This window comes from Ochlerotatus camptorhynchus, unplaced genomic scaffold (genome assembly GCF_037179485.1).
Source record: "Ochlerotatus camptorhynchus isolate MF236.1 unplaced genomic scaffold, CSIRO-AGI_Acam_v1.1 ptg000022l, whole genome shotgun sequence".
NCBI lineage: Eukaryota > Metazoa > Arthropoda > Insecta > Diptera > Culicidae > Ochlerotatus > Ochlerotatus camptorhynchus.
In genome coordinates, this window is record NW_027040514.1 from 3,132,625 (window position 1) to 3,155,050 (window position 22,426).

At 40.6% G+C, this 22,426-nt stretch overlaps 1 protein-coding gene across 4 annotated transcripts in view; it reads right to left on the minus strand.

The window, feature by feature from the left end:
• Positions 1 to 22,426, minus strand: part of Tab2 (TAK1-associated binding protein 2) — a 73,413-nt gene that overhangs the window by 13,698 nt on the left and 37,289 nt on the right. The gene's annotated exons all lie outside the window — the stretch shown is intronic.

Here is a 22,426-nt window from a genome sequence, read left to right on the forward strand (position 1 = left end):
GGAAATTCAGTCAACCTATCGAAAATTCTTTGAAATTGACGGAATTTGATGAAATATCTGTGAACTTGCCGGAAGTTGAGTGTATTTATTCGAAGTTCTATTAACATGGCGCAAGTTCTGCGACTTTGTCGGAAGATCCATGGACGATTTGGAAATTCTATAAACTTGTTGAAAAATCTGTGCACTTGTTGAAAATTCTGGAAACTTGTCAGAAGTTCTGAAAACTTGACGGGACTTCTGTGAACTTGTCGGACGTTCTGTCGAAATGTAGGTGATCAGAAATTCCGGGGAACTCCCCCCATTGTAAGCTGGAGATCTTAAGCATAATTCTTTAAGCTTGAAGCCTTGCACAAAATAAACAAAGGACTTTATGGAGATCTTTGATGAACTGGCAGTCTTTGGAATAATTCCGGAGAACTTTGAGATTAGGGCGTAATTGCTTTTGTAAACAAACACGTCATTTGCCGATTCCTCACGAATTTAAGCTCAATCTAAGAAACTAATAGCACAAACAGGTTGAGGAATGGTTCCTCTATCAAACGGTATAGTTTGTTCGCGAGATTGATCCTTTACACGAGAAATCGGCGATTGACGTGTTTGTTTACAAAAGCAATTACTACCAAATCTCAAAGTTCTCCGGAAGTATTTCAAAGACTGCCAGTTCATCAAAGATCTCCATAAAGTCCTTTGGATATTTTGTTCAAGACTTCAAGCTTAAAGAATTATGCTTAAGATCTCCTGCTTTTAGGGGGGGGGGTCTGTGCTCATGCACTTCCCATACTTTCAGCGCTAGCTGCCGTTGCTAGATCGCTGCTCTTCTCTCCATTTACGCTGTGCGGCTCCGATATAATCTGCGTGACTACTCTGTTGACGGCATTCTAGGTGCCGTCCTCTCGACACATTTCATCGACGACATTCTCTACGTTAAGAACGGGCATTCGCACTGCCTGGAACCTTGTACAGTCGAAGACCACAGAGAGGGACTCCGAACCGATGCAGGTATTTGCTGAAGCAACCGTGGCCAGACAGGAACTACGTTAGGTGGAAGTTGACTAATCCATGTTTCTGTTCACCCAAGTCGAAAGAATTGGTAGTAGCATATGTGTCCATCTACCGTTCTCCGCCGTGTTCCACTCATGTTGCCACTTAGCCAACGACTCCGCTTTCACAACTTTCCGTACTCGTCCGGCTTCTCTCCGCCTGTAGCACTCGCTGTCCTCCACCAGGGTGATGCCGATAGGGATTATTCTAGCGATAACGCATACTGCTTCCGACGAGATGGTTCTGTACGCACTCACGCCTCTCACAGCCATGAGCCGGAACATACTGCTCAGTTTTTCTTTGGTTCTGCTGCATTTCCAGCGCTGCAACCCAGGCTGGACCTCCATACCTCAATATCGACCACGACACACTGGCCAGAAGACGCCTCTTGCTACTGCTGGGACCAGAGCTGTTTGGCACGATTCTAGCTATCGCGTGGATGGCCTTGGAAGCCTTCTCACAGGCATTTTCGACGTGGCTACTGAAGTTTAGCCAGTCATCGATCATCACTCTCAGATATTTCAACACGCGCTTCGAGGCTATGGCGGGCTTCCTGCCGGTGATTTCTGTACGCTGCAGATACTGACCAATAACACTTCCGTTTTGTAGTGGGCCATCTGCAGCTTCGCTCCTTGCATCCAGTTGCCAATCATGTTGATCACCTTGGTTGCCAACATTTCCACCTCTTTCAGCGTCTCGCCTGTTACCGTCATAACGACGACGTCCGCAAAGTCAACGATCTCAACTCAGCTTCAGCGTTATCACGCCGTTGTACATCCCGTTCCAAAGCGTTGGACCAAGGATGGAGCCTTGTGGAACTTCTGCTGTGATCCTAATCGATCTCTGTCCCATGTCTGCCTCGTAGACCAGAACCAGATTCTGGAAATAACGCTGGCGCTGTTGAACGCATTCTTGACGTCGATCGTTATCACGGCGCAATATCGATCTCCTCTCCCCTTCTCGGCTCTCTCGACCACTGTCCGAATTGCATCTACCGTTGATCTCCTTTTCCGGAATCCGTACTCCGTACGATTCGTTAGCCTGTTTAGGATGATATACACCTGTACGATGCTGGATCCCCCGACGGTTTTCATGGTTTCGGCAGCAACACTAGCTTCTGTATCTTCCACCTATCAGGGAAGTCACTCTCGTCCAGGCATTTCTGCAGCACCATCCTGAACATGTTAACTTTCAACGCCACGTTGGGGATGCCATCCGGACCGGGAGCTTTCTTACCTTCAATTCTTTCGTCACTGCTACGAGTTTCTCGTTGGATACTTCGACGTTATCGCCCTCCCCCTCTCCGGTACGGTGTAGGTTGCCAGGTCGTGCTTACGGAAAAGTCCTTCCAAGATGACTTTCAGCTTCTCTGGGCACATTTCAGCGGGGATCTAATATCGCCGTGTGTGTTCAGCGCTGATGTCCTAATTAATTCTGAGACGAATTGCAATTGATTTCTAGGAAGAGTGAAAAATTAACTTCTGAATAGAAATTCTGAATAGAATTTGTTATTCTAAGAATGATTCCGAGCTTTGCAAAATATTGGCTCAATGAAGCATTTGTAAATAAATAATGAGAAAGTCGCGAAAGAGTTTTCATTTTATCTCTGGAAAAAGGCGCAAACTTGTGAGCGGTGTTGAGAATGTGTATCCAGCATTTTACGAGCGCTCATGGCCGCCACAGTCAGGTTGAGTTTCTGGTAGGGAACATATGATTCGAAGCTTGGCTTGTGTCGTTTGACCTGTAAACGGTCAAATTTGATCGTTTATACGTCAAACGACATAACCCAAACATCAAATAGAATGTTCCCTACCAGCTTCTCAGCCAGATTGAGGCGGCCATCAGCGCTCGTAAAATGCTGGATAGAAAGGCAAGAAAATGAATATTTTTCAAGCAAAATAGCTTGAAAATTGAACGTGATCGACGTGATTGAGGTGATCAGCAGATTCATTTTAATAAGAAACCAAGTAAGACAATTCTAAGTAATTTCTAAGGAGAACTTCAAGGGATTTCTTAAGAGACTTCCGAAGAATTGCTGAGGAGAATTTTGACTAAAGTTCAAATAACACTCAGGATAGTTTTAAATGAATTCTAAGTAGGATTCCGTGGAAATTCTTACAAACTTGGATTTTTCTACCGAGCTTGGCTGTGCAAATCTCGGCAGAATAAGTTTCACTGAGATTTCAGCAAAAGTGACATTGGATTGCTTAGTCTCGGATAATGCTCAGCTGAATCTCAGCAAACAAATGAAATGTTTGCTGAGATCTCAGTAAAACTTTTTTTGCAAGATTTGCACAGCCGAGCTCGGTAGAGAAAATTAAGTGTGTAGGAGTTTCAAGGGAATTCCAAAGCGGTATTACGAGAAGAGTTTTCTGTTAGTTTTAAAAATTATGACATGTTGAGTTTCGGAGCACTAATAAACATAACCTCAAAATATGACAATTATTCATTCATTACAGATCATGTATATCTTTTATACAAATCTGTGATAGAAACATTGCCGTTTGATTATAGATACACTAATTTTGTCCACATAGCCTACACTGAAAAAAGTTTTCATATAGTTTCTATTGGGAACGCACATAGTATTTTATCAAAATTTCACATAACATTCATGTGATCACATGAATTCTATGTGATAAATCAGATAGGTTTCATTGGACACATAAGGTTCATGTGATTCTGCAGTGCGATTATGAAATTATAAAATAACATGAGAGTTATGTGAAATTCACAGGGATATTTACAACATTCTATTTATCATAGAAATATGAAGCACGCTGCAATCATAATGGAAGAAGAACGTTCGAAATGATACATTCGAGTGTGTATTTCTACAGTAGTCGTCACAGTATCATAGCTCGTAGGCTGACGCAAGTTATTGCGAAAACGTGTCGTTTCGTTTACATTTATGATATCGCGCACCGAACCAGAAGACGGCCAGCAGGTCAGAATAGCCAAAGAGCTTTCTTCTTGAAATCAATTTCGTTAACTTATGAGACGCTATCTGGGCGAGCACACCTGTGAACCATATGTATTCATTATCATGGTTTTCCATGACCCGCTTGTTCCTTGTTTGCTGTTTGTCTACGACGATGACAACTGCGGTAGCTTACGGAAAGATCCACTACTAATCCAATTAAGAAACCGCAAGCAGATACCAAACCGTGTTTGCCCTTTTTGTCAGCCAATCCGTACCAGCAAAGGTAGAAGTCCGCCGCGCTTGATAGAAACAAGTGCACACACGTGCTGCAAATGGTGTGTGCGGTTTTTGCTCAAAATCGCGCACTCCTCTAGAGTCTTGCGTTCATTCACAGGAAATTGAGCGTCCCTGATTTAGTGACCAGAGGCTAGCCAATACCGGATACAATGTATCGCTGTACGTGTAGTTCCGAACTTGGAAGAATACTTCGCCTGTTCTCCACCATACATCTTGCTTCGCGGAACTACCAGCAGATACGATCGTCGAGATTGCCGGTTTATTTTTCTAGCGCGGAAAATCGCATTTCTCACAATTTTGACCCCCTAAAAATAAATTCCCCGCTTCACCTTGCCTCCGCCCTCGGGAAAATATTACACTATAGACACATTCTATATATCTCCAAATGTGACACCTCACGAAAGGAAGGAATCCACCCACCTAAAAGATCCCCCCGTTCCACCCTTTTCCACTCCCACAACCATAAGGCGTCACCAACGTCGTCGCCAAACCGTCCCAAAGCAGGCAATGTTTTTGCCGCGAATTTGTGGAATTTCTAAATAAAGAAGACAGGCGCAAAGCGAGAAATATTTTTAATTCCAAGCCTCATTTATTGAAAACTCAATTAAATTTGATTTACGTCATCAAAAAAATCCGGCATTCTTCGGCACTCCGGTGGGGGCCCTTTTTGATACCATTCAGCCGTCCGTTTCCCCCCTTCACAATCCCCTCACTCGAAAGGGTACGATCGGTCGGACAACCGTGGTGACCGGTATTATGGAGTTGTGTCGCGAAGGTGGGCAATTGGCGCACAAACTAATCCCTACTGTTTTGCTGCTGCTGTTGTTGTTGTTGTTGTTGTTATGTATTTTCATTTTCCTTCGACCTCTTTTGCTTTATTTATATCTCCTCTGGTGTATAAACAAACTATACTTCGCAAGCAGGCGACTGGCCTGATTGACAGATGGACGCTTGACGCGATGATGACGCGGGGTTGGGAGGGGAGGGGGGGGGGGGGTGGAGAGAGAGAGCGTATAACAGTTTATATGTATGCGCGAACAAGAACGCTCTTCATTCATGAGTTTGAGTCCGTCCGTCTGATGAAGTGATGGCTGGGCTTAAAGGAAAAGCGCATCACCCTAGCTCTGCATACATATCCACAGATTTAGCAGGGGAGGAAAGGAAGACTAGCTTAACCGAGGTAGCATAGCCGGGCGGGCAGTGGGTGAGTGAACAACCCACCTGTTTTGTAGGAGGCGATGGAGCATATCGAGAGATGAGATGACGGTTCAACATATCTTAGATTTTGTCATTTCAGTTGAATTGATGTTGTTTTCTATTATCCGGTTGGATTTTCCACTAGACCATGAAAGTGTATCGATTCAGAGATTTGTGTTCAAAGCTTTCTCGATAAAAATCAACGAACTCAAACAAATTTTTGTTATCATCCACTCACGTATCCTGAGCACCCCCAGTGCGCATTGTGCTCCGAAACGGAAATTTAGCGAAAATAAACCGCTTCTACCATAGAATCCCGTTAGTTTGAATAGCATAAATTACAAATAAACGGCGCTAATTTAGAATTTGTTTAACTGGCACTCCTGGTGCGTAACGCCATTGGGCACCTATGTAGGTTTAGAAGTTAAACAAATTCTAAATGAGCGCCGATTGATTGCAACATTTTATGAAATTTGATCACAGTTAATGTTTATAGTTCTATGAACAAAAAAAAATTAAAAAAATTCCTGATGGTTAATTTTTCCGGAAAAGTTAAGTTTTTTTTATGAATTGATTTATGTATTTTTAAAGGCTCGATCGAATAAACTTTACAGAGCCAAGTTATCATTTTCGTTATACACACTCAATCCTAATCTTAAATCTAGAGTTACAGGGATTGAACCGAATACTCGCGGTCGTCTCGAGGTTAGTGGAGATTTACAATTTTATGGAGTAGGAGATTTCATTATTTCTAAAACATGAACTTATTTCTATGCAACTTGTTATCAGCACTATAATTTTACAATTATAACAAAAACAAAAAATAAAAAAGCAAACACACAAAATACAAACTAAACACAAATTTAATCAAACTTACAATCTAAGGTTAATATTCTTCAGGAAAACATATATGAGTTTCATAAACTCCAGATCGCGTCTAGCCAAAACATCCTGAACTGGAACATTAGGTTGTCTACCTCGAGCCCGAAGGGAATCGTAAAGCTCAGATATGACTCCACGATGCTCAGCACAAGACCAAATGATGTGATCTGCGTATTGGTAACCTTGTCCACATTCACAGATATGACAATTTAACCAGGTTTGCAAACAAAATCGAACTGGTTACAGTTACAGTTATAAATTCTCTTTAGAGTTTATAGTTGCTTCACAGCGATATAAATGTGGAAAAGCTCAGGCTTCCACCTCTTAGTTCGCCTTTTTGTCCACCTAAAATATTCATAAGTATTACAAGCGATCAAGAGTTAATGAACAATCAACAAAGCATCCTATTACACTAGCAACCCCGCAATCTGATGCTATCATAATTTTCAGCAATGTCAGGAATGCTCACGATCAGAGATGTTATGCCTCAGAACATCCCGGCGGCACCGACTGGGATTGAACTCAGGCCTGCTGGGGTGAGAGGCAATCACGCTTACCACTACACCACCGGCACCGCTGGTATTATATCTATGATAATCACTTCCTCTTTCAATTTGATCACGCAAATATCGAGGCAGCAAACCGTTAACTACTTTAAAAATGAACACCATAGTCAAATATACAATTCTTTGATTCACCGACAACCATTGTAAGGCGTCTAGCATCAAAGTTGAGGAAGTGCATCTATTACATCTCAAAATCAAACGCATTATTTTATTCTGCAAGCGCTGTAATCTCAATATTTGTGTTGCATTGGCCAGAAATAAAATGGAAGGGCAAAAGTCTAGATGAGGAGAGATGATTGATTTGTATAGCTATATTTTACTGGCAATAGTTAAATCGTTTTTCAGTCGACATAGAATTCCATACTTCTTGACAATTTTCTTGATGGCATTGTCAATGTGAGAGTTGAACTTAAGTGTGTCATCAATAATCACGCCAAGATATTTAATCTCGCGAACGCGATCGATAGTCTCATCATCAATTACAACAGAGACGTGTAAGTGTAAAACGGCATCATCTAATTCCTTAGCTGCAATGAATAACACAATATCATCTGCAAAAAGATTAATGTCGCAAAATCGTAAAACACGTCGCAAGTCACTAATATACATAATAAATAACAGGGGCCCTAATACACTTCCCTGAGCACTCTAAGGTTATTCCCCACGGGACTGGAAACAGAATCATTAAAAACAGTCCGTTGAGTTCTGTCAGACAAAACGCTTTCAACCATTTATATGCAATACTCGTAATTCCAAAGCGCTTGATTGTACTTAACAGTAAGGGCCTAGAAATTGTTTCAAAAGCGCGTTTAAGATCCAAAAAAACAGCAGCAATCGTATCTTTACACTCCAAGTTATTTTTCCACTTCGCTAATACCAAATCCAACGCGGTTTCACAAGAATGACCTTCCCGATATCCCGATTTTTCTGGTACCATAAACTATTACTATTTAAATACTCCAACAGCTGGCCTTTAACAACAAGTTCTAAAATTTTCTCTAATGTGTGCAAAATGTTGATGGGACGAAACTCTTCGGCTTTAATCGTTCCAGCAACATTTTGAATAGGAACCACTAAGGATTCCTTCCAAATTTGTGGCACATGTCCAGTTTGCAATGATTTAATAATAAGGTCTAGAAAGATGTGACCAATAACATGAAACCAATCTTGAATAACTCTAGCATTAACATTATCTACTCCAGCCGATTTTCCTAATGAAAAACAAATAACAAAACTTCATCTAATGTAATTGTTGCCGTGAAAAAAAAACACTTGGTACTAGTGGTTTTTCCCACACATTAAAATCTACAAATCAAGCATCGCATTATACACCTGGCCACATCCTTACAATCGCAAGGGATAGGAAGGAAAATAAGTTCAACATCTACTTAAGAAGGTGCAGGGAACCCATACTACCTTCATAGATGCCACGGGAGGGAACATTTGTGTTAGTAGAAAATGGAATATATTTAGGAATCTCTATTCGGCAATATAAAAAAAAGGTTATGTGAAAATGTAAACAAATTTAAATGAATACAAAAAGAAAGATCTCACCAAAATTATCTGCTATAAGCCTGTCTTTCCATGTTTTCGAAGCTGTTTCATGCATCATCCTTGCAAGCGTTTTCTTTTCACACTGAAGCATTGAGACCATTCATCACTCTTTCGCCTGCACTACTGTATTGGGGAAGCAAACCGCAGAATTCACAACAGAATGCACAGACCCTTCAGTGTTTGGAGTACATCTGATCACCAACACCATCATAGAACGATTAGAAATCCCCACACCTTCGACGCAGGCATCGATCGCTTCACTATGCCACACATTTCTGGTCCGGGAGTACACGCGAAGAAAATAAAACAAGTTTGCAGATAGCGACATCTCTTCTGATTCTTGCAAACACGATGAATCACGCTTCCTTCTCAATTCGAAAACTTCACCAGAAAGCGAGAAAACCACCACAATCACACACGCATAACCGTCCGGGAGGCAGAGTGCCAGCGCTAATCAGCCAAATACAACCGAAAACAATCAAAGCGAACGCACGCACAAAACAGAGAGCAAACTTAAAACAGAACCGTATCCGACGGGTTTCGAAACTCGAATCATATAGGGGAAATGCAGGTAATGTCGGCCTAAGTGTCCCTAATTTGGGACCATACATAAATTCAGCAATCGACTAAAGTTTCAATATCAACCAAAAATATCCATTCGTAACGTCCCAATAACGCGTTCATCTAGATAAAATTGATAAATAGCAGATTTTAGCGATGCGCCCAATCTTAGATCCATAGGCCAACATTAGAGACACTTCCCCTATGTGTTCAAATTCGAAAATCGCGAAATCTGCGCCTGTTGTAACAGCCCTGCAATTCAACGGTAATTATTATGCGGAGTGTTTTCTATTTAATATCAGAAGAATTCCATGATAATTCAGAGCAGAATTCCTAGTTAATTCTGGAATCCATATCATGAAATTTTGAACAACGAAAAATTAAAAACCCGGAAAAGAATAGTTCAGTTTTGGTTTTTACAAATATTTGTTTCCTAAGTCCAGTATCTTCCATATTTTCTGTTAAGGCCCATTAGATGCAGAGTATCTAAAATTGAAACGACAAAAATCAATTTGAAATATTGCTGAGTGATTAAATTCTAAAAACAATAAGACGGGAAACTTAACCCTCCGTTACTCGCGCCAACTTTTGTAACACGAGTACTCGCGCCTTGTACTTTGTACAACAGTGTGAGTTTTCCATTGCCATTTTGCAGCCGAGCTACCAATCGATATGAAACCAACGGGTATTCTTTAAAAAAACTTGTTTTTAACTAAACAAGCTAAACTGTTACCACAGTTAACCCCCAAAAAATGCGGATAATAGAAAAAATGTGAATGGAAACCGCGTAAACGGTGTCCGTCCTACGTGGGATTCGACTTAATTGGTTACAACATGGAAAATCTCGAGATCCTGACCAGATAAAAAGTTACTGTCTGGGGCAAAGTTGGTCTAGAGATCATAACCTTTTTGCTGGTGGAGAGTAGTTCAGAATTTTCTCACTACGTAGCACTAGAATACATGTAAAATTCTCGCATGTGATATATCTCGAGATCATGACCAGATAGAAAGTTACTGTCTTCAGCAAAGTTGTTGATGAGTTCAAAGCCTATTTCTTGGTGCACAATAGTTCAACATTTTCTCAATACTCGGCGCTTTTATACACGTGAAATTTTCATATAAAATATCTCGAGATTCTGACCATATAGAAAGTGACTGTCTTCGGCAAAGTTTTTCAGAATGTCATGATCTTTTCGTTGGTGGAGTAGTTCAGAAAATTCTCACTACGCGGCGCTAGTATATACGTACAATTTTCGTATATACAATAGGTCGAAATCCTGACCAGATAGAAAGTTACTGTCTTCGGCAAACTTGTTCAGGGGGTCAAGTATTTTTGGCTGGTGGACAGTAGTTCAGAATTTTCTTACTACGTGGTGCTAGAACACACGCGAAATTCTCATATAAAATATCTCGAGATCCTGACCAGATAGAAAGTTACTGTCTTTGGCAAAGCTGTTCAGGAGATCATAGCCTTTTTGCTGGAATTTTCACACTACGTGGCGTTAGTATACATGCAAAATTCTTGCATGTAAAATATCTCGAGTATCTGATCAGATAGATTTCGCTAGTGGACAGTAGTTCAAAATTTTCTCACTACGTAGCGCTAGAATACACGTGAAATTCTCGCATGTGGTTTGTTTCGCGATCCATACCAGATAGAAAATTTCTGTCTTCGACAAAGTTGTTCAGGAAGTCAAAGTCTATTGTTTGGTGTACAATAGTTGAGAATTTCCTAAACGGCGCTAGTAAACATGTGAAATTTTCACAAATAAAATATCACGAGATTCTGACCAAATAGAATGTTACAGTCTTCGGCAAAATTGTTCAGGCAGCCAAGGCCTTGTGGCTGGTGGACAGAAATTCATTTTTTTCCACAACATTGCGCTTGTATACACATGCAATTCTCGCATTAGATATATTTCGAGACCTGCTAAACTGTCAACGGCAAAGTTGTCCAGGAGATCAAGACTTTTTCGTTGGTCGACAGTACAGAATTTTCTCACTACGCGGCGCTAGGATATACGTGATATCTTCGCATATATGATATCTCGAGATCCTGAACAGCTAGAAATTTACTGTATTTGGCAAAGCTGTTAAGGAGATAAAGATCTTTTGGCTGAAGAAAAATAGTTCAGAAATTTCTCAAAACTTGGCGGGCAATTCTCGCATATCAAATATCATAAAATAAAAATATAATCTACATCATCCTAAGTGGGATAAGATAAATATATTCTGGATTTCTTTTACTGGTGAAGATGTGTGCACGGACAACGAGACTAACTCAGAGAGTGAGGCATTTTTGCTGAGAAATTTATAAAACCGAGGACACGCCCTGAAAAACGTCCAATTTTCGTTCTTTTTAGAACATTTTAAAGATTTTGAATGGAAATACGAAGAGGCTAATTGCTCAATATCATTTTCAAATTTTGAATACCAAAGGTTCACCCAAAGTTACACTATTTTTCAAAATTTACTATTTAAACTAAAAGTAGTAGTAGAACCCTTATGCTATACCATTCATACCATAAAAATAACCTAAGGAGATCAACAATTGGACGTAACATGAGATAACTTTGAACAAAACACATTCTGAACAACTTTGCCCAAGACAGTAACATTCTATTTGGTCATGATCTCGAGATATTTTATACGTAAAAATTTCACACATACACTAGCGCTACGCAGTGAGAAAATTCTGAACTACTGTCCGCCAGCGACAAGGTTATGAGCTCCTGAACAAATTTGTCGGAGACAGTAGCTTTCTATTTGGTCAGGATCTCGATATATTCCATGTTGTAATCAAAGAAGTCAAATCCCACGTAGTATGGCCACAGTTTACGCGGTTTCCATTTACATTTTCCCTATTATCCGCATTTTTTCGGCCTTTACTGTAATCAAAGTTTAGCTTGTTTAGATCAAAAAAAAGTTTTTTGAGGAATACTCGTTGGTTTCAGATCGATTGGTAACTCAGCAACGAAATGGCAATGGAAAACTCATGTGTGTTGTACAAAGTTCAACAGCGCGAGTAACGGAGGGTTAAGAAAATTATGCAGCAAATATAGTAAGACATTCCTTTGGTAATGGATCACTCTGTTTTAATTGTTTATTTTGAAATTCTGGTACAAAAATGTCTGTTTTTCCCGGTTTTCTCGTCGAATTCCGAATTTTTCCCGGTTTGCTGGCCACCCTGTAATTTAAGACTGTGGCCCTGAATTTTAGGATTCTGACCCTTTGAAGTATAATTGTCTAGAGAATATAGAGAAGAATGCCAAATACTTTTATACGAAAATTGCAGAGGCGTCGCGTGCCTCATTTGTTTACCTGTGCACCAAACTTTGTTCGTTGTAGCTTACCACCACATATTAGTTTTTGTATATTTTTCAATGCTCCATGAATTCGAGGGACATATTCTCAATTACTAACTACCTAACGTAACATTTGAAGGGATTATCATCTTGTGTAAACAAAACTTGTATAGCCCTTTTCATGCTAACCGAAGTAGGAGGAATTGCAAAACTTAACTAATTCTCGTTTTTATCACAAGGCTAACTCTTTCGACTGAAGTGTAATTAAGCATATCCGTCAAACACTTCAGTAAACATTTTTTGATACAAAACAGTATCAAAATCTAGACGTCCCCTCGGTAGCAAACTTGAATTAATCAACTCAGGGGAAACATGTCAGAAGGGTCTAACTCAAAACGTAAACAATGACTTGGATCGTCGGTTTCTTACGAACGACAACACACCCACTCAAACTAACTAAATCATCTGACAGAGAGATGTTTGTTCTATGAGCTGGTTTAGTCAGATTCCGTGGGTGTGTTGTCATTCAAGAGAAATCGACGTTCAAAGTCATTGTTTACGATTCGAGTTATACCCTTCTGACATGTTTCCCCTGAACTCTTTACTGCCGCTATTCGCATAACAGCCTAGTAGCACGCTTGTCACAAATCAGTTGTAGAAACTTATATACGACTCATTTCAGTCATAAACAAGTTGCTGTAACTTATTGTGATGAAAGTGTGCTACTCGGGCAGTCCCATGTAGATAGGAAATTCACAGGACATAGGACTGTTATGCTAATAGCGGCAGTTTATTCATCAAAATAACACTATCAGAATGAACCAGGGGAAGCTCATACGTTTTGACAGGCGCACCGGCGCAACCATCGGTAAGGGGCTGTTCATAATCTACGTAGACAGTTCATCCACGGCCCATACAAATTTAAATTTTTTTTGTATGGAAAATTGTCTACGCATGGGGGGGGGGTCAAGAATAAAAAAAACGTTCTACGTAGTTAATGACCAGCCCCTAATTGAGAGATTTACAACTGACAAGAGAGTAAAGCTGGGCTTAGACAGGGCAAGTCAATTGATCAAGTCAGTTGAATTAAAATGACTTGAACGCGAATTGAACGTGTAAACCATGCCATTCAACTGACTTGATCAACTCACTTGAATTGAAAAAAGTTGAACCAGGCTCAACTTTTCCATCCAATTGAATTCAACTGGGTTGATCATTTGACTTGCCTAGTCTAAACCCAGCTTAAGAGCGAACTTTTGCAGTCTCTTTCTCCATTACTCTCTTTGCCTGCAATCTGATATCCAAGTGCACAGCTAGAAATGCACGCTTTAGGCACCCATACAACACAAATGTTCTTGTAATTTAAACTCACACATTCAAACTGGTCTGCAAGTATGATAACGTCCAAAGCTACCAGACTGCTGTTTCCGTGTTGCTCCCGTTTGACGCGTGACTGCTGAAAGTTTCAATTACAACTAGTGGTGCAAACCGCCATATATTGTGGAAAATTTTCTGGTATGTTCCAAGAGGTGATAGAAGGTCTGCTTAGCATCAGGCATCAGGCATTTGACTATTCACAAACTTACCACCCGCCACCCAAAAAAGCTCGCTTTTAGGTGCACCATTTTAACGAGTTTTGTCATGATTTTGATATCGACATGTTTAGAAATCAATGCATTAGCGATTAGGTAGACCAACCGAACCTTTTTGAAGCAAACCAAGTCGAAGATTTAATTGAGCCACACTATAAAATAGTATATTCATGGTGACTTGTGGTCTGTCTGGAGTAAATAAGTACAGGTATAATGTGACCATAAAATCTATAAAAATCTTAACGCCTTTTTTTATTATTCACACCTGTGTCGTGCACAGGTTGCACATGTGGACGCGACGCCACTGGAAAATTGTAGAGGAATTTTAGGGTTAATTCGAATTAAATTAGACGAAAATTTCCAAGTAGTTTCGAGAAGTATTCCAGGAAAATTGTGATGATGAAAATAAAGATGAATTCCAAAGTAGTTCTAGAGAGACTATTATGAGGATTACGAGTAGGATTTTAGGCAACTAGTAGATCTAACAGAATTTTAAGCAGCATTCTAAGAAAATGCGACTCTCTAGCGGCATTAGGCAGGATTACATACCGGAAGATCATGCGTGGACCATATAATCCTGGGGCAGGTTAACGAAGAGTCCCTGATGGTTATTCCGAGAGTCGAAGTGACTTTTGTCACTAGTGAAGTGAGAAAAGTCACGTCGTGGTGACGTGACTCTCCATTTGATTTGCACAGAGAGTCACGTCACCACGACGGAATAACCCCCCCTGTATAAGGTTTCAGTGACTGCGAAAAACCTTCCGACCGACGTCAAAGTGATCCGCTGTCAGCGCTGTGGTGGGGGATTCGCGAAACTAATAATATTTAAATTGAACGTTAAATGCGTGTACGACGATTAAGGAGAAAGAGCTACGTCTGTATGTGGCTCAATGTAGTGTTATTTTGATTATTTAACTCGGTATCCCAAGTAATATCACGGTACGAGCCCTTTTTGCAAGATAAGGTTGATATACGGCTTTACATTTTTGTATAAGCCGTATTTCAGCATTATATTGCACTTTTTGCATTAGTAGGCTTGATGATGGTTGCTTGGGATGTTAAAGTCATAACTTGTGCATTCTGTGATTCTGACGTTAAAATGATAACTGGCGATCATATTGAGTACCCTGAACCCATCGACCACATCCGAGCAAGGGAAATCCAAGGGAATCTTATTCTGAATAGGGTTAACTACCCTATTTCCGGCCTATTAAGCACAACCCGCACGTAGTCTTTCTTAATCTACCGCAGCTTAGCACCAACCGGAATGTTATTATTACTGATGGCTTTCAAATTTATTTACCTTTCCGTACGTACCGTAAGATTTGATAAAGAGAAATCAATCGTTGAGATATTGTCAAAAGTCTAACACTGCTTCTTGACGCCTAACTCGGCCTACGGATTCTAAACTCGGCATAACGCATTGAAACGCCAAAGAATTCACTTCGGCCTATCGGATGAAGATAAAACATGATTCGGTCGGAGCGCTTCTTTTATTTTTGGGAATAATGGGTGCAAACCTTCATATCACGCGTTCTCATTGACTTCGTTCGGTAGCTTATTAACTAAAGTATCGTACCAAACGCATAATTGACTTGTTAACTCTGAATCATGGATATATTTCAAATTTTCTGCTTCGATAGGCCCAAAATGGGCGATTAGGCCGAAGTAGTTCTCTACCCTATAGCTAAGCAAAATACTTTGCAGAACTTCAAGCAGACTTTCTAAGAGAATTCACAATAGCTTTGAGGAAATTCCAATTAAATTCCGAGAGGGTTCCAAAAAGAAAAAAAAAAACGAGGAAATTTGCAGTATATTTCCAGAGATTCTGAGTAGCGTTTCAGAAGATTCTAAAAAATTTCGATGAGAATTCGACGGAGAGTATTTAGAGAATTACAAAGAGAATCCAAAGAAAATTCCAAGATAATTTCTTAAGGGAATTTTAGAACAAAATTCAAGAGGATTCTGATGAAAATGCCCTTGGCCTAAAATACAAGGAAACTGTGTAATTTATTAATTTTAAAACCCGAATTCATCCACCTATGGTGTGATCAGACCCTTCTTACTTATTCAAGTTTATTTATTTTATTGTCATTATCAGTGACCAAGCCCCCCACCCCCGTGTCATCCAGTGACGTTACGCCACTGCCTGGGGGTACCCGGAATATATCCGGGTGTAGTCTATTTGGTGAGGCTACCAATCACCTTATCATCGTATTTTAATGTGATTTAACACTCCGAATACGATGCCTCCGAAAAACGTGTAACGGCAAGTTTGCAATGGCACAACTTAGCCATTTCTTAATGAATTTCAAAAATTGTGGTACCTTTAGAATTCGTAGGGTTTCTAGATGATTTTGATTGCAAAAATCTTGAAAATAGAGTCGTCTACTTTTTTAAAAAGCGAAAAGAGTTGTTACACGTTTTTTTGAAAAGTGTGTTTGTAGGGTTTTGCAAGTGGCGCAAGATCTGTAATTTAGATTAATGGGCACAAATGTTCACAATTAGCCAGAATACAGTTATGGTTCCTATATATGGATCCTGGAGACAACGGAACGGTTCTCGAAAAATCCGGAACTTACGTAAACATGGTCAATCCATGATCCTGATCCTAGAGCTCTGCGGTTTTTTTGAAAACATTAGGAACTGTGATACAAAAAAATATTTGGGGTCGTTACATAAACATGTACCTGGATGGCCATGGGACCGTCCTCCGGAAGATCCGGAACATCCGTAAAAGTGGACCATCGATGAAACTGATCCTAGAGCTCCGTTTTTTAACATTAGGATCTGTGATATAAGAATGAATTTGGGTCATGGACCCAGATGGCCATGGGACCGTTCTCCGGAAGATCCGGAACATCCGTAAAAGTAGTAAATCCACGATCCTGATCCTATAGCTCCGCGTTTTTTATAAACATTAGGAACTGTGATGATAGAAAGAATTTGGGCTTGTGACATAAACATGAACCTGGATGTCCATAAGACCGTCCTCCGGATGATCCGGAACATCCATAAAAGTGATCAATCCATGAAACTGATCCTAGAGCTACGCGTTTTTTTTTTTACATTAGGATCTGTGATATAAAAAAAAAATTAATTTGTGTCATGGACCAAGATGGCCATCGGACCGTCCTCCGGAATATCCGGAACATCCGTAAAAGTGGTAAATCCACGAACATGATCCTAGAGCTCCGTGGTTTTCTTGAAAACATTAAGATCTGTGATGATAGAAAGAATTTAGGCTTGTGACATAAACATGAACCTGGATGTCCATGGGACCGTCCTCCGAAAGATCCGGAACATCCGTGAAAGTGGAAAATTAACGAAACTGATCCTAGAGCTCCGTGGTTTTCTTGAAAACGTTAGGAACTGTGATATTAGAATGATTTTGGGATCGTGACATAAACATGGACCCAGATGGCCATCGGAACGTCCTCCGGAAGATCCGAAAAATCCGTAAAAGTGGTCAATGTATGGAACTGATCCTAGAGCTGCACGGTTTTTTTTTTTCGAAAACACTTGGAACTGTCATATATAAATTAATTTACAGTCGTGACATAAACATGTACCCAGAAGGCCATGGGACCGTCCTCCGCAAGATCTAGAACATCTTTAAAAATGGTCAATCCTCGAAACTGATCCTAGAGTTCTACGGTTTTTTCGAAAGCATGTGGAACTGCGATATAAGAAATATTTTGGGGTCATGACATAAACATGGACCCAAATGGCCATGGGCCATCCTCTGGTAAGTCCAGAACATCCATAAAAAAGGTTAATCAATGAAACTGATCCTAGAACTCCGCAGTTTTTTTTTTCCAAAAACATTAGGAACTGTGATATAAGAATGAATTTGTGATCGTGACTTAAACATGATAGATAGCCATGAGACCGTCGTCCGGAAGATCAACAACATCCGTAAAATGGTCACTCTATAGAATTGAGAGGTGGAAGCATTACTATGACGAGCACCTCAACGGCGATGCAGCAGAAAACGAAGGTGGCACGGCAACAGATCTTGCAGCACGTGCAGAAGACGACAGGCTACCGGCCCCTGATCTTCAAGAAGTTGAGGAGGAGATCGGTCGACTGGTGAACAACAAAGCAACTGGTGTAGATCAACAACCATACGAGCTGTTAAAATACGGTGGTGTAGCACTGGCTAGAGCGCTACACTAGGTAATTGCCAAGATTTGGGAGTAGGGAATATTACCGAAGGAGTGAAGCAAGGTGTTGTATGCCCAATCTACAAAAAGGGGGACAAGTTGGATTGCTGCAACTACCGTGCGATCACACTGCTGAGCGCCGCTTACAAGGTACTCTCCCAAATTATACGCCGCCGCCTGTCACCATTTGCAAGAGATTTCTTGGGCAATACCAGCAGGGATTCATGGGTTTATATTCGCGATTTGGTAGGTTCTGCAGAAATGCCACAAATACAACTTGCTTACACATCATTTGTTCATCGATTTCAAATCCGCATACGACACAATCGATCGTGATTAGCTATGGCAGATGATGCACGAGTACGGATTTCCAGATAAACTGACGCGATTGGTCAAGGCAACGATGGATCGAGTGATGTGCATTTTTCGAGTATCGGGGACACTCTCGAGTCCCTTTGAATCTCGAAGGGGGTTACGGCAAGGTGATGGACTTTCGTGTCTGCTATTCAACATTGCGTTAGAATGTGTGATCAGAAAAGCAAGGATAAACACGAGTGGCATGATTTTCAGGAAGTCCATCCAGCTTCTTGGCTTCGCCGATGACATCGACATCATGGCACGGAACTTTGAGACGATGGCGGAAACGTACATCAGACTGAAGGCTGAAGCTAGGTGGATTGGACTTGCCATCAACGCATTAAACACAAAATACATGAAAGGAAGAGATTCTAGGGAAGACAATGTTAGCCTCCCATCCCGAGTTCAGATTGACGGTGACGAAATCGAGGTGGTAGATGAGTTCGTGTATTTGGGCTCACTGGTGACCGTCGAAAATGATACCAGCAGAGAATTTCAAAGACGCATTATGGCAGGGAATCGTGCCTACTTTGGACTCCGGAGGACGCTCCGGTCGAATAAAATTCGCCACGAAGTTGACTATCTAAAAGACGCTGATTAGACCGGTGGTCGTCTACAGCTACGAGACCGTGACTATGCACGTGGAGGACAAACGCGCCCTTGGATGACGGAACGTGGAGGAATCGAATGAATCAAAAATTGCACCAGCTGTTGGGAGAACCATCCATCGTTCACATTGCAAAAATTGGGCGACTACGGTAGGCTGGGCATGTCGTAAGAATGTCGCACGACGACGCAGTGAAAACGGTTCTCGAAAGCGCCCCAACAGGAACAAGAAGAAAAGGCGCGCAGCGGGCAAGGTGGATCGACCAAGTAGAAGGCGACCTGCGGACCCTTCGCAGACTACGAGGCTGGCGAAGTCTGGCCATGTGGATAGTAGAGTGGATACGACTTCTTCGGACAGCAGAGGACAACAAGGCCTTAGCCCGATTGCAAGCCATAAAATTGATCCAAGAACGAAAAACCGTGGAACTGTGATATTAGAATGAATTTGGAGTCTTAACATAAACATGGAACCGAATGACCATGGGACAGTCCTCCGGAAGATCCGTAAAAATGGTCCATCCATGATACTGTTTCTAGAGCTCCGTAGTTTTGTCGAAAACACTTCTAACTGTGATATATGAAAGAATTTAGGGTCGAGACATCAACATGAACCTGGATGGCCATTGGAACGTCCTCCAGAAGATCGTGATAATCCGTAAAAGTGGATCATTTTTTTTCGAAAACTCTTGGAACTGCGATTCAAGATAGAATTTAGGGTCGTGACATAAACATGGATCCGGATGGCCATAAGACTGTCCTCCAAAAGATCCGGAGCATCCCTAAATTTATCATACTGTGAAACTGATCCTAGAGCTCTGCAGTTCTTTTTTAAACACTGTGATATAAGAAACCTCTGGATCACTTTTACGGTTGTTCCGTATCTCCAGAGGACGGTCCTATGGCCATCCAGGGCCGTGTTTTTTTTATCTTTATTAAGGAGCTCTAGGATCAGTTTCATCGATGGTCCACTTTTACGGATGTTCCGGATCTTCCGGAGGACGGTCCCATGGCCATCTTGGTCCATGACCCAAATTAATTTTTTTTTATATCACAGATCCTAATGTTTAAAAAAAACGGAGCTCTAGGATCAGTTTCATGGATTGATCACTTTTACGGATGTTCCGGATCTTCCGAAGGACGGTCCTATGGACATCCAGGATCATATTTATGTCACAAGCCCAAATTTTTCTATCATCACAGTTCCTAAGGTTTTCAAGAAAACCACGGAGCTCTAGAATCAGGATCGTGGATTTACTACTTTTACGGATGTTCCGGATCTTCCGGAGGACGGTCCCATGGCCATCTGGGCCCATGACCCAAATTCATTCTTATATCACAGATCCTAATGTTAAAAAAAAACACGGAGCTCTAGGATCAGTTTCATCGATGGTCCACTTTTACGGATGTTCCGGATCTTCCGGAGGACGGTTCCATGGCCATCCAGGTACATGTTTATGTCACGACCCAAAATATTTTTTTGTATCACAGTTCCTAATGTTTTCAAAAAAACCGCAGAGCTCTAGGATCAGGATCATGGATTGACCATTTTTACGGAAGTTCCGGATTTTTCGAGAACCGTTCCGTTGTCTCCAGGATCCATATATAGGAACCATGACTGTATTCTGGCTAATTGTGAACATTTGTGCCCATTAATCTAAATTACAGATCTTGCGCCACTTGCAAAACCCTACAAACACACCTTTTAAAAAAACGTGTAACAACTCTTTTCGCTTTTTAAAAAAGTAGACGACTCTATTTTCAAGTTATTTGCAATCAAAATAATCTAGAAACCCTAGGAATTCTAAAAGTACCACAATTTTTGAAATTCATTAATAAATGGCTAAGTTGTGCCATTGCAAACTTGCCGTTACACGTTTTTCGGAGGCTTCGTAGTCGGCGTAAAGTTTTTTACCCACCGTATTCGGAGTGTTAATGGGTTTTAATTCAATTCATATTCAAGCAACTTCCCCGGGGTACCCGGAACATGTCCAAGTGTGTCCAATGTGGTCTGGAACACTTAACACGACTTGCATTGGTCTTATTTTTGAATTCTGTAGTAATTTGATGTGTCGCATGATGGTTTTGATACGTTTTTCGTTAAATCCAGCGTGAAGGCCCATATTCACTGGATCTTATTCCGGCTATATCTCCGGAACCGGTTCACCAAGACCTATCATTTCGCGCCGAGTTTGTCCAAATCGGTTGAGCGGTTGCTGAGAAACGTGAGCGCATTCATTTCGTTACATACACACACACATACACACATACACACATACACACACACACACACAGACATGTTCCGATCTCGTCGAGCTGAGTCGAATGGTATATGACACTCGGCCCTCCGGGCCTCGGATCGATAGTCGGGTTTTCAAGTGATATCTATACCCTTCTTTGTAAGAAGGGTAAAAAGTATACCAAAACATTTCTGAATAGTATGCCAAGGGTTTACTTTAAAGTTAATTTGATGGCGAAAAATACGAAGATAAAGAAATGTAGAGAGTTTTCTGGAAGTAAATGCACAGCCTGTCATGGAGAAAAGATATTCCAATCAGATTCCCAACTGTTTTACGGTTGTTTTAGATTCTCGGTTGACTCCCGGTTCTTGCGGTTAATTCTCGGTTTTCCTGGTTCAGTGGCCACCCTGGTAAAAATCTAAAAGGTTAAGATTTAGTAGTGTCGTCAATTTATCCTTTCTCTGAAAACACCTAAACGGTCCTTGAAAAACTGAATGTGATAATCGTCTATACATGTAAAAATTAACGCATGAATAGAATAAAAAAAAAAACAGCAACAACACATTGTAGTTTCATTTTTTATACCTATGATCTTGACTTTTTTTTACCTAGGGGATGAGTACTTAAGGGGGTTAGATTTTGATAAGTTCTTTAGTGGGAATTACACTGATGAAGACTGCACATTGTAGTCGAAATACGTATCTGTCATAGATACCAAAATTAATTAAGTGGAATTAAATGGAAGATAAACCCTTTTGCTGTTTTATTTAGCATTCCACTAACAACCCAATTTCATTACTTCAGCATGAATAGAAGTTTTTACAAATTACTAAAAAGAACAATGTAAAGATTGTATTTATTTAAATCTTGATTCCAAGAGTTTTGCATCATACAACAAATTGCACAAGGACTTAAATATGGTCAAGATGTAGATGAATAATCTTGATTTGCTGCATTTTGAAAACGCAAACTGGTGAAAATAGAATCTTAACTCTTTTAATCGACATTTTCAATTTACAAACCTTTTAAAATATCATAAAACTAAAAAACAAAAACATCCAAATGTACACTAAAAATAATAGTTTTGATAGATTTTCCATCAATTGCCGAAGTTTTCTTTTTGTTCCGTCAATATCTTCACA